The 12842-nt window shown below is 37.4% G+C and overlaps 1 long non-coding RNA gene across 1 annotated transcript; it reads right to left on the bottom strand.

The window, feature by feature from the left end:
- Positions 1-6762: 6762 nt before the first annotated feature.
- Positions 6763-12216, bottom strand: LOC103619204. The gene is made up of 3 exons (XR_001863690.1): positions 12056-12216; positions 10617-11410; positions 6763-8422 (listed from the first exon to the last, which is right to left on the bottom strand). It is a non-coding gene; the product is annotated as an uncharacterized LOC103619204 (long non-coding RNA).
- Between the last annotated feature and the right edge of the window lie 626 nt (positions 12217-12842).

Raw genomic sequence — 12842 nt, 5'->3', positions numbered from 1 at the left:
CTGAATATGTTGTTTGATACACATAAAAAGCTGTTGCTTTATCAGAATAAACAGACTGCTTATATAGTGGGCTGAAAGAACCTGAGTTACTGGCCCTCTGTAAATAATTCAAGGTATTGACCTCATTTTCTTGGGTTTTATTCTCAAGAAAAAATTTCATTTTTTTTCCTATCTCTTTCTAGTTCTTTTATTCTATATTTCCTTTGTTTTATTTTCTATTCAGTGCTACCTCTGCGTTCTGGCTGGAGTATGAGGACAGGAGAGGACCTGCTCTGAGGCTAGCAGTAAATTAATATTTTTATTAGGTAAACTGGTATGGACAAGACTAAGGAGAAATATCAAACTCACAAATACAGATTAAGGATCATGTATAGACAATTTTTTTTCTATATGTAGTTGTGTAGAACAGTAAATGCAAACATGTTTATAGAATCTGCACAAAGAAATATTTAAGCATAATTTCAAGGCAAAATTGCTGCTACTAAATTGGTTCTTAAACTGCGATGTGAGCTTTCGTGTAACATTTCAACATGTCAAAGGTGCTAAGATGTGAGCCACCCTTTATTCCCTGGCTCTCTAAGACCACCCAGTACAGCACTGGAAATAGCAAGCGGCCACACAGGCATTCTCTGTGCTGGTCAGTGGCAGGACTCAAGAAAACAGCATGAAGTTGTGTTAGGGGAGGTTTAGGTTGGATAGTAGGAAAAGGTTCTTCACCCAGAGGGTGGCTGAGCACTAGAATAGGCTCCCCAGGGAAGTGGAAGAAATGTTTGGACAACACCCTCAGGACAATGGTGTGGTTCTTGGGATGTCCTGTGTTGGGGCAGGAGTTGGACTTGATGATCCTTGTGTGTCCCTTACTACTCAGGAGATTCTATGATTCTGTAATCTGTGGGAATCACTGGTTGTGCTAAACTTGTAAGCCAAGTAAGTCCCTTACTGCTTTCCCAGCAATCACTCATGTGGCCCTGATTCCGGAGGGCTAAAGATAAATCCTGGGTTGTTTCACTCTCCATAGAGTAGAACTAACTAGGGGAAAAAAATGTTACAATCAAACAAACAAAAAAAAAACAAACTCAAAACTAGGGAAAAAAAAATAAACGCACAAAACAGACACAGTGCTGCTGGGGAAGAAGGGCCTTGTTTTTCAGTCTTGAGCAGGAATTTTTACCCTCCACTTGTGAGAAAAGACAGAATAGCTGTGAGGTCAGTGGTTGGGAGCAGCACTCCTCCTTTCCTTCCTGCCTCCCTCAGCCCAGCCCAGGACTGAAAGGGGTGAGCAGAGCACTCCCTAAAGAGCCCCTGTGTGGATGCCGAGAATCCTGCTCCCTCACCGTGGCAGGACGCCTCTGAACTGGTTTTTCACTGTGCCTGACAACTCTTTCCAGCAGAACAAGTGAACGCATGTTCTGTAGCATTTTTTTCTCCCTGAGGATATTCTTTCTTTTTTGTTAATATTCAGTATGTATTTGATCTTCTTGCCTTCACAAGGCAATCAAACATGGCTTGTCAGCAGTTTATTAGCAAGAGAGAAAGAGGAAGGGCAAAAAGGGGTTATATGCATGAGGAAAATGTCAGGTTTAGATAAAAAATTATGAGGTCTGATGCTTCAACAGAGTTAAACTCACTGTTTTAAAATCAAAGCTTTCTGTAATCAAACCATGAAGCTGAACTGATAATCGTGCAGACCATTGTTTTGCTTGAACCAGAAGTAAATTGTCATTTCAACGCTTTTCTGAATGCTGCAAGAATTGAACCAAAACAGATTTTTGGTTGCAAGCTAAACACTACAAATAAAAATATACAGCTCCCTAGCAGGGACTTATTTAGTGTGAGCCTTATTTGCACTTGATAGGAGCTTCAAAGCAGTCAAGTCACAGCCTATTCCCCTGTCTCCCCTCCTTCCCACTCAACTTGCAGGCACAAACAGCACAAACTCTCTCTCCAGCTACATGACATTGCCCTTCTTTACTCTGCGCTGGGCCAGCAGGGAGAGGTGGCAGAGTCTCTATCCTTGGAGGTGTTCAAAAGCCACTTGGTGATCATGTGTCAGTGGGGAGGGGAGTGGGCTAGGTGGTCTCCAGAGGTTGCTTCCAGACTGAATCAGTCTGGGATTCTCTCTCAAAGGGCTTATTGCTCCCGGAGATTCCTTAAAAGTTCTGCTTGTACAGGAATATTGGCCTGCATAGAGAACTCCACATGGGGAGTAAGGGAGAAAAAGTCAGAAATGCAGACTCTGTTCCAACTTCAGAATTGATAATGGCCTCTCACATATATTTCAATGTATGCAATAGAAAGAGCTTACCTGTCATTGCAACAGGAAGTTTGTTTGTAGAATGATTTAAAAGTCTGATGTTGATATACAATTCTAATAAAATCGGTGGAGATATACAGCTCTGACAGTAATGTGTAAAAAGTGGCTGACTGTCTCATTTTAAAATACTGATTTGTATTAGTTTTACTTCATTGGTTTCAAGGAGCTTTTCTAGATTTATATTGATGCAAGCAAGATTAGAAACAAACTCGACATCTGCAACTTTTATATTTATTACTAAGAAATCTCTGATTCTCAGACAGATCCACTACTGCTCCAAGCAACCCAGTCCCTTTCTTTTCCCAGTCCGGTAGAAGTAAATACACTTCTTTTGGTAAATGGCAGTGAATATATTTTTATCACTTTTAATGCTATTTAGCATTTAATAGAAATGTGACCCTCTTAGCCTTATACCTTGTCTTCTCCCTGCAGCATAAGTATGCCATTACCTGTAATTTCTGTAAGTCCAGATCCCAGTAGTCCACATACAAGGATGAGCAGAAATCTGGTGCTTGGCAGCTGGAAAGCATGCCAAGGTTCAGTGCTCCAAAGGCAAAATAACTTTTCTTACTTATTTTGAGTGGTATGAGTAACTTCTTCACTTCCACAAATGATATAGGAGTAAATCTAGAAGCATTAATCTTCCCAGTCTCTGCCTCTGCTTAATGTGCAGCCACAGCCCTTCTTCACCTCTGCACTGAGTTCCTTAGAGCTGCTCAAAAGCACAAGGGGGCTGCTCTTTCTATTAGGTTATACCAAGTGTTTCAACAAAAGAAGTGAAATCTTCTCTCTATGTTGCTAAGATTAATTTTATCTTTAAGGAAATTACCAAATAATTCCTAAATACAAGTATTTTCTGGCTATTTTCTTCCTTTTACACAAAGGAGTAGAAAAGCAAACTTTAATCATGTATATAATCCTCAGATCCTTGAATGTCTGTTCTATTTCTCTTCATGGCAAAAATCAGATTGAGAGTAGAAAAATAGCATTTTAGAACAAAATAAATCAGTTTAAAATAATGACTCATAAAATCCTGAAGCCTGTGCAATTTCTTTTTTTTTTTTGAAGAAATTGAAACAGATTGAAGTTATGTCAAAAAAAAATTTGTTTATTATATTAGCATATCTGCTCTGTCTTCCTGCCAAATCTGTTGTACAGGGAAATCATGGAGGGAAGGGAGAAAAGAAAGAAAGAAAGAAAAGGAGAACTAACAGAATTTTCAATATTATAATTTGGAAAATACTAACTAATGTGCGGCTGTGGGGATGTATTTTGGCATATGTGTTGAGCCAATTTTATGGGTTCAGCACAGTTTAAGCAGCTCAAGAGAATCGCTGTGACTGGAGGGGAAAACATTCCCCCTGTCTTTGTGTAAAGAGAAGCGATATTCCCCCTGTCTTTCTGTAAAGAGAAGTGATATACCCCTATCTACAGATAACTTACAAGTGACTGACTTATAAGAAATGCAAGTATATGAAACCCAACAGAGTAATATATTGTATTAAGACAATTGCATTTGGTTTTCAATGTAAATGAATAACAAAATATTCAAGATGACTAAACATTAAAATCAACAAATAAAACATGCATAATTGGTATGAGACAACGCTCAGATCAAAATTATAATCTAGTAAACATAGATAATTCACTGAATTATTTGATTATTTGGTTTGATTTGATATAATAAGAGCCCAGACTAGAGCCACAGATCCGAATTACTGATAACTAGCTTGAGTAGCTTCGGCTCGTGCATGGGCTGTCAATGTGTCTCTCAACTCATTTCACACTTGACCTCCTGGAGGGCAGCAGAGCTGTGCACAAACCTACGCTGTGCTTTCTGCTCCTGGACTTTGTTAAAAAGGAAAAACTGCACCAGAAAATCTATATTGAAGTAGTACCAAAACAGAAAAAACTCATGTCTGAAAGTCTTATAAAAACAGAAAGGAAGGAAATAAATTCAAGAATTGAAAGCTCTGCCTACATAAAGACTCACAGTGCCTCTTAAGAGTAACACTGATGCATTAATAGTCGGGGCAGAAGTTCAGTTTAACTATTGCTGCAGCTTAAGGTACACAATTACATTCTTCAGCATTGACATTTTCACCTTGATAAGCATAATAATGCCATGCAGATGCAGACTAAAACCCATAATTTCAGCACTCTGCTTCTACTCACATTGATTATAATAAGGCACAGCACTGAAGCATGCACAATCCTACATTTAATTGTCAGCATAGCCCTTCATTTAAACAAGAAGTTAGTTAACAGGATGCCTGCTCCAACGAGTGTGGGAGGCATTGCAAATAGCTGGGGCTAAACAGAGGAAGTTAAATGCACCAGCAAAAATGTGCAAAAAAGCCGGTGAGGGCCTAAATTCACCTCCAGTTTCTCTGTGGGTTTTGATGCAAATTAAAAATAAAATATGATATGTTTATATTTGCAAGAAATAACCTGGGTTTTTTGGTTTTTTTTTTCCTTCTTTCCTTTGTTTTTTAAACTAGGGAAAGTTTCCCTGCAGTTAACTCTATATCATTAGGAAGCAGCAAGCCATATGATGACACTGAAAGACAGATTTTTGTACGTATAGAAATACCCAAATATAATAAATATGTCTGAGTTGGAAAAGTGAATGTATAATATTAAAAGAAATCTTATGTAAATTAAGCAGGACAAGGGTACTATGCACTGTATTTTTTTTCCTAAGTCACTTCTGGAGGAAGAGAAAAGCAAAATATAGCAAATGGAAAATTATTTAAACTGGGACAATAGTCATACGTATACATATATACATATACTTCATTTGTACATGTATGTATATGAATCTATTGATTGAAAAATATCTACCTGATAAAAAATGAATATCAACAATACAAAAATCTTATACCTGACAGAATTTCTTGTATTTTTAACTTGTACTCCATTGTTGCTTGATGCTTGAAGCAGCATAAGTTTGAAAAAAACCCAAACAAACCACACCCAAAACTCAAAACAACCAGAATAGCCTTGTTCACATCCACCACATAATTCTCTTTTATGATGCCATAATGCCTTGGTAATATATTTTAATTCCTTCTGATCATATGAAAAGGAGAAAAGACTCTCAAAAATTAGTCATTTTGAAAGGGAAAGGGGTCTTTGCCCTGGCTCATTAAATGCTGTGTTGTGTTTTGTAGACATAATTAACCATCAGGCACTACATGCACTTCGTGATATGACATATCCAAAGAGCTGCAGAAGTTCAGTGGCTCGTGGCTGTCTCACTCCGAACCAAGGAGTTACCTTGTGATCGCTGGTGGGAAAGCAGCATATGTCACATGCTGTGCTGAGGAGCTGGTGGGAGGTCTGGCAAGACATTGGGCAGACTCCAGGGCTGCCTCACAGTCAGACCACGTCTGCTCTTCACTGAAGGTAACCCCAGCCACAAACTCAGCTCATGAGCATCTGGCACTAGACCTGCTGGTTTATTTTGTTAGAAATTTCATGCTGTTGCTGTACTGTTCTCTAAAGCAAAAAAAAGTTGCCTCTCTGGGGTACCCCGCTAGCCTGACAAGATGCCTCTGCACTGGTTTAGCAGCAAAGCTATAAATTACTGTGCTGGCTTATATATCATATAAGCCAATGCAAAACTATGATAATGTAATTAGCCCATGAGCTTGTAGTAAATACAGACTTCAAAGCAAGTACTGTAGCAGATTTATGCACATTTTCTGCCAATTTATTTCCAACTCTGCCTCAAACCTAACTGGGTATAATACTTCAAGGTTGAATCTCTGCCTTGGATTATGCTGGATGCAATTCATAAACTTGCAGTCAGTTCAGGTTTTGTTAAAATGACTTTTTTTATCCTTTTATATAAATTAAATGGGAACTCACTAACTTCAGTTAAATTTTGTAGACCAACAAACCAACAGGTAAATGTGGGAGGAAAGCCTTTGTAACAGATCATGGAGTTCATGAGTGGTGCTGAGAACCACTCTTCAGCTACAAGCCCTACTCCTGCTTTGGGAATGCTGTGTTGCAGGCCCCAAGGAAAGGAACAAACTTAGGGAGCTTTTATGGAAGTGCTACACTGTGTAGCACTAGATGTTGTCAACAGAAGACATTTGCCATAGAAACTGTGTTGCAAGGTGATGAGCTGGCTTTTGGTAGGCCAAAATGCTGAGGTGGTACAAAGAACAAAGCAGCTGGATAGTAAAATCTCCTCATAGAGAATAATATGATGTTGGTGGTAGGACTTGCAATTAATTTAAAAAGTGCACTATAAATTAAGTGCTTATAGTTTTGAAGTGATGTGTAGTGCAATTCAAATGTTGGGTGCTCTAAACTTCTTGAGCTTTGATTATCCACTGCATTCATTAAAAAGAAAAAAGAAAAAAGATAAAAAAGCAAAGGAAAACTATTTATTTCATGAGAGAAAATAGTTGAATGTGTTTTTATGAATCATTTAATATCTGTCTACAAATGATTACCAGATCTCAGAGGCAAAAATCATCTAATTGGCCCTTAGCATTTAGAAGCAGTTGAGTGATTGGGAGGATACTGCTACATAAATATTGTCACATAGTATCTTATCTTAATAACTAAATTATATAGCATTTATATGACAAATCATATTGAAGGCAACATGCATAAACATTTATTATTCAGAACATGAGGTGAGATGAGACAACAACTAATCCGTACCACAAACAGTGCTTTTTATACATTAATAGTGATAAACTGAAGCAGTCAGGCTAAATTGCCTCTATAAGCCAACTGGCAGCTCTGGAGTTGTCCTGATAGACCACAAGAGAGAGTTTCTTCAGTGATTTCGTTACACCTAAATTAATTTTACACCACATTTTGTATTCCTATAATGCTCAGAATTATGCAAAGACAGTGTTTGCTACTTCATGTGAGGTTACCTTTCAAAAGTAATAATAAAATTTATGTTGGAGGGGCAACACATATAAAGCTTTCTCCTAAAAATCTTGCTACAATTCCTTTGCAGGATGCTGTGAAATCAATAAAACACCATTATCATAATGCAGCAATTTTCTGTGCATTCTTCCTGTGGCTGATCGTCTCACTTTCCTGTTAAGATTGTATCCTCCTCCTCTGCTTCACTGCTGCTGTGACCACATTTTTCTGTGCTCTAATATAGGCAAGATGAAATGCTGTGCCTAAGTACAAATCTTCCTCTGTCATCTGTAATGGAGCCTAAATAATTTGTCTGGGTTATGTCATCATCCTGATTAACTCCAAGGTAACTTGAGTATATATAGAGGTCATCTAGCATTTGACTGGGATTGTCTCGGAGTTTTCTCACATCTGTCAGAGTGTTTTGTTCAAGGTACTAAGGCTGCCTTAAGCACTAAAATTCGTTTTACTTTTATATCAGTCTTTGTTTTGCTTCCTTTCTTGTCCTTCTACCTACAGATGCAGATACTCATCTATAAAAATACAAGCCCCATACAGAAAACTTATTTTCCTTCAATACTTGGGGAGGTGGGGCAGAGTCATCGTCCTTGACACTGGCATAATGCTGACATAAGTCAGATCAGGTCTAGGTGAAGGTTCCATGGTGTGAGGTTTCTCATGAGATCAGCTGATCATGAGAGTGTGCCATAAAAGCAACAGAAATACCATGACTTCTAAAATGAGAAGAATGGATATAGCAGCATGTTTCACTCCTGCACTGCTGAGCAGTTTGTGCAGATGTCAGTGCAGAAGTTCAACAGTTCTGGATTTTCTACTATTGGTAATAGTAGAAAATGCAGTAAAATGAGAAAGAAACATACTGCTGTTGCTGCTGCTGCTTTCAAAATAAATATGTTACTAAAAATGCATCATAAATGTAAAATCCCAAAATGTTATGTTCCTGAAAATAATTGATAACATTTCCTTCTCAAAACATTGTAAACCAAATCACAAACATCAAAACATTCTTTAATGAAGAAAACCAGGTCAGATGCAATGATGTTGCAATATGTAGGAAATTCAATGAGGTATCTTTATCCCTTTTTCACACAGTCAGTACTGCCTGAATCCAAAAGAAATGTCTTGAAATGAATGTTCGTCATTGCTTCCCAAACCCAACCGAACTCTTGATATGCAGTTCGCAACTTTCTAGAGCAGAAGGGATAAAATCAAAACTGAAGTGAGTCATGAATCTTAATTGAATTTTTTTAATAGCATAATTTTCAACAGTGATTATTTCATGCTTTCAAATTAATTTGAATATAGCCGAGCTTATGTTTCTACTTTAACCCTCTTTAAATTTTGAGTATATTTGTGATTTGAAAGATGTGGCATGGGGGGTTAGATTTTTTTTCCTTATTAACTTCTTAATTTTTTGATTTCTGCATCTATCAATAGATGTGTCAAAGTTACTATTATGCTAATTCAGAACACTGTTTTGTTTTTCTTTTTTTATCTTGGTTATTTTGACAATAAGGAAAATGTTAATCCATTGCTATTGGAGGAGGAGGGAAAATAAAAAAAGTTTCAAATTAATATGAAATATCCTTTCTACTGACTGAATTTTGAGTAATGTTTAACTGAGTCATAGTCATTGTATCTACTTTCAGATGAGAGCATGACATGGCGTATTGCTGAGAGAATTAACTCCTAATGCTACTGCCATAGAGAGTTGACAACTTTTTTCCGGTCTTTATGACAGCATCTTTAGTACTAGTATTATATACTTCTTTCTGAATATATACCATATACTTTCAGAAGAAAATTCAATTTACCTTCTTGAAACATTTTCATATCAGCAGGCAATACAGGGACAGAGAGCAATATTCATGTGATGGGTGTGGCTGTATTTCAACTGGTCTGTTTAACTTGCCATATGAGTATGAAATAATTTTTAAAAGTGCATATTTAAGGTAAGATTCAGCACATCATAAACTAGATAAGACAGCAGTGGGGGCTGGAATGAGATGATCTTTAAGGTCCCTTCCAACCCAAGCCATTCTATGATTCTGTGATATATTAATCTGCTCCCCCCTTCCCCTCCCTTCTTCTCCTCTTCCTCCCTGCCCCTTCTTTCCTTAGCATTTGTTTCTCATCATCTTTTCATCTGTGTCTTTTTTCTCCTAACTTGGATGATTTCATGTCCTTGTTTTAAACTGCAAGTATAATCAAATCAAAAACTTGCCTCTGTTCTTTCTCTCCAATGTACTTTCATTAAAACTACAGCACATGGAGCTGACTTCGGGACAGAATAAGAAAGAATCTGTAAAGTGTCCTTATTTCAATATTTGTTTTACCTTGAGAAATGCATTTTGTCTAATCTATTGCTCTATAACCATCTCAGGATTCAGAGTTTTCCCTTTTGTCTTCTAACTTCTCCAAACATTGCTGCTGTCTCAGTCTTAGCAGATCTCCATAGAAATGAAAGAGTGACTGCTCAGTTATTTCCCACATAACATCAATTTTAGATAGTCTAAACCTTGGTCTATTGTAATATACCTGAGCTCCTTCACCTGTTTTCCTGTTTAGTGCAGCTTAATTATTACACTCTTCAAAATCACACAATTAACACTATTTCATTTCATTTTTTAAATATTAAGAGTGCTTTCAACAGAATTAAGCTAAAATTAGATTGTAGTAACTCAATTTTCGCTCCTAGTCATTTGGGAGGTTCTTTTTTTTTTTTTTTTGATAATTCATTAAGAATTAAATTATGCTTATTTGTTCAAAACATCCCTCTGGCCTTTAATATCTTGAAATATATTAATCGTACCCTCACCTCCAGAGATGAGTCCTTGTTTTATGTGAGTTTCTCCTACTATTCTCTAGACCCTGGAAGATAACGATCACTTTTTTTCTGCCCATTTTTCTCTCAGTTCCAGTCAAGGACACTGAATTTCAGTTTTGGAGAAGGGACTTTTGCTAAACTACTACCACAGTAACAGAATGTGCACAGCAGTAACTGACAAATCTTGGAATAATTTGGTTAAAACAGGAATTCAAGCTTTGGTTCAATGGTTTTCCTTTCAATGAACCCAGTACTCAGATATTTTAAACCTGTATGTCAAAGGCTTTTGGCCTTTGCTTCAGTTTATTAGCTATTTAGGAAATTTGCATAAAGGCATATGGTCAGACTTCAAAACAGGTTGAGGTCAAAACTGTTTGATACAAGTCATTGTTATTCAGTTGTTTGGTTTTGTGGGGGTTTTGGTTCTCTTTTTCTTTTTAACAAACTGCACAATTTATCAGATATTGCTCAGAGATTGAGAAAGATGTTCAAGAACAAAAAATACATGCATGCAATCCTTTCTATTTTTGTAGATTTACTTTATTAAACACTTACCATCTTGTATAGTCAGAGCTCTGAAAATATCTTGTTTCTCACAATAGTTATTCTTGATTTTGTTTTCTTCTGTTTCAGTTTTATGCTCTTGACTTTTCACCCTGAGTGTCTTGCCTTGCCCTCTATCTTCTTGTTTGCTTTTTCTTTCAATCAGCTTCATTCTCCATGCCATTGTGGAAAGCACTTTTTTTCCTATACTGAGATTGGCTTTTTAGTCTCTCAACATAAGGTCTCATTTTAATTTGCACAGGGGTACTGCCACTCTTTTTGTACTCTCCAGTAGTGAAAAGGTCATCATCCAGTTACAGAGATGCTCTAACACATGTGACCATCCTCACATACTCCCTGGGAGAACAAAATATTTCTTTATTTTCCTTTTGGAGAATGGAAAAGCCTTTCTAAACTGGCCTTGCTTGTGGAACAAAGGTACCAACGAGAGCTCTCTATGCTCAATTTCGTGTGGGATGCTTGGGGCAGAAATGCCACTTTAGAACCAGCCTGGCATCTTGCTTCTTCTGGAGTTTGCCAGGAAGCCCATCCATCCCAGCTGGCCTGTTCCATCTCCAAGTCAGCCAGGCCAGGCTAGTGTGACACATGCTGTTGCTAGCAGGTTTTCTCTTAAGAAACTGGTGGTATATCAGCTATGAATTTCTTACTCCAGTTCTGCTGGAAGATCAATAAATTACAGTAGAGGCAGACAAGAGTCAGTCATATCTTAGACTGTCCTGGCTGTTTCTTCTATAGTGTAATAAAACTTTGATGAGGATGAATTCCAGTTGTAAATTTACCATGGCCTATTCAAGACAAAGAAGAAAAACAGATCTTTTTAAAAATACATCTGCTCAAAAGGTAGGCATATTTTAGTTTGTTAAGAACTGAAACAGAGCTGGCACCTTCTTCTTACCTTCTTGTACTATTATGCCTATACTTGAAACAATCAACTGCCTGTTTACCTCTTACTCCTGACCTCCAAGGTAAACTACAAAAAGGCTGCTCAGATTAAAAAGTTCTACTGCATCATACACTTACATTTAAAACACAAGAAAATACTTAGATACACCCACTTTCTAATGCAGATTTTCAGACTTAAAGCAATTATTCAGCAAAGGAGAAGTATTACTATTACAGAGAGAAATTTTATAAAGAGTTTGAGTTAGCAAAGCTGATATAATGCTCAGCATGACATGTGATCAAAATTTGTTGTACAAGACATAATGCAGCAGCAAAAATAAACATAAGGCTGTATGCAATTGCTTTATTTTCATAAATATTGTCCAAAAATTTTTTCCAGGACCAACCAGCAATCTTCCACCATTACCCCCTACATCCTGCTGCTTTTCCCTACTGCCTTCCCTTCCCCCACATACCCCTGTCTCCCTTTTCTCCTGTATTAACTCCCTCAAGCAATTCTCCTTTTAGCTTTGTTGACAAGCACTCACCAGCTCTCTCTCAGAAGGAGAAGCTGCACAGGCATTTACTGCAGTGCTGGGAAGGAGACCTGCAGGTAGTTTAAGAGCACAGACCTGAGATATCAAGTCATAGTAGAGTTATAATTGAGGTGATACTGGCAGATTGCTATTTGGCTTCTGCAGAAGGTAGGGGTCAGTTTGCTGGTTGCAGATACACCAGCTTTAAAAAATCCCTAAGAAAATTAATTAATTGTGTCTGTAAGGTTGTTTCAGAATTTTAAACTCTAAGATTTAAAATTTCTCCTGTGGGCACAGATGGAAACAATGCTGTCACTGCATTGGCAGTGGCACTGGTTGCCGTTAGTAACAGATTGAACCCAGTAATCAGACCGGACTACTAATGGCTGCAAGTACACTTTGCCTAACCAGTACTGGCAGGAGGCTTTCCTTACAGTGATAAATGTACAAGCTGTGACCTGCATTTCATTTCCAACCTTGGCAAGCTAAAAGAGTCTGTTAATGAATGAAGACATCTTTAAGCATGTGGTTGTATGCCAACAGCAGTTAGTTGGTAATCCTCCATATCCATCTTATTTCATTCCATTTACAATTCCACTTGTAATCAAGCAGTAAATAAACTACTGATGCTTGGCCAGCAATACCCACATGACCTTAGAAAATGTTTGAAACCTGAAAAAAAGCAAAATATGCTTGTCAACAATATTGCTTTCATTTTCACTTCAACATGCAGATAAACAGTGCATTTGAAAGTCATTCTGAAAATAAACTGCAGCAAGCTCAGTCAAAACTTTTTTTT

The sequence above is a fragment of the Corvus brachyrhynchos genome, unplaced genomic scaffold (genome assembly GCF_000691975.1).
Source record: "Corvus brachyrhynchos isolate BGI_N302 unplaced genomic scaffold, ASM69197v1 scaffold147, whole genome shotgun sequence".
NCBI classification, from domain to species: Eukaryota; Metazoa; Chordata; class Aves; order Passeriformes; family Corvidae; genus Corvus; species Corvus brachyrhynchos.
The sequence above is the reverse complement of the archived record's forward strand: the minus strand, read 5'-3'. Positions and strand labels throughout refer to the sequence as shown.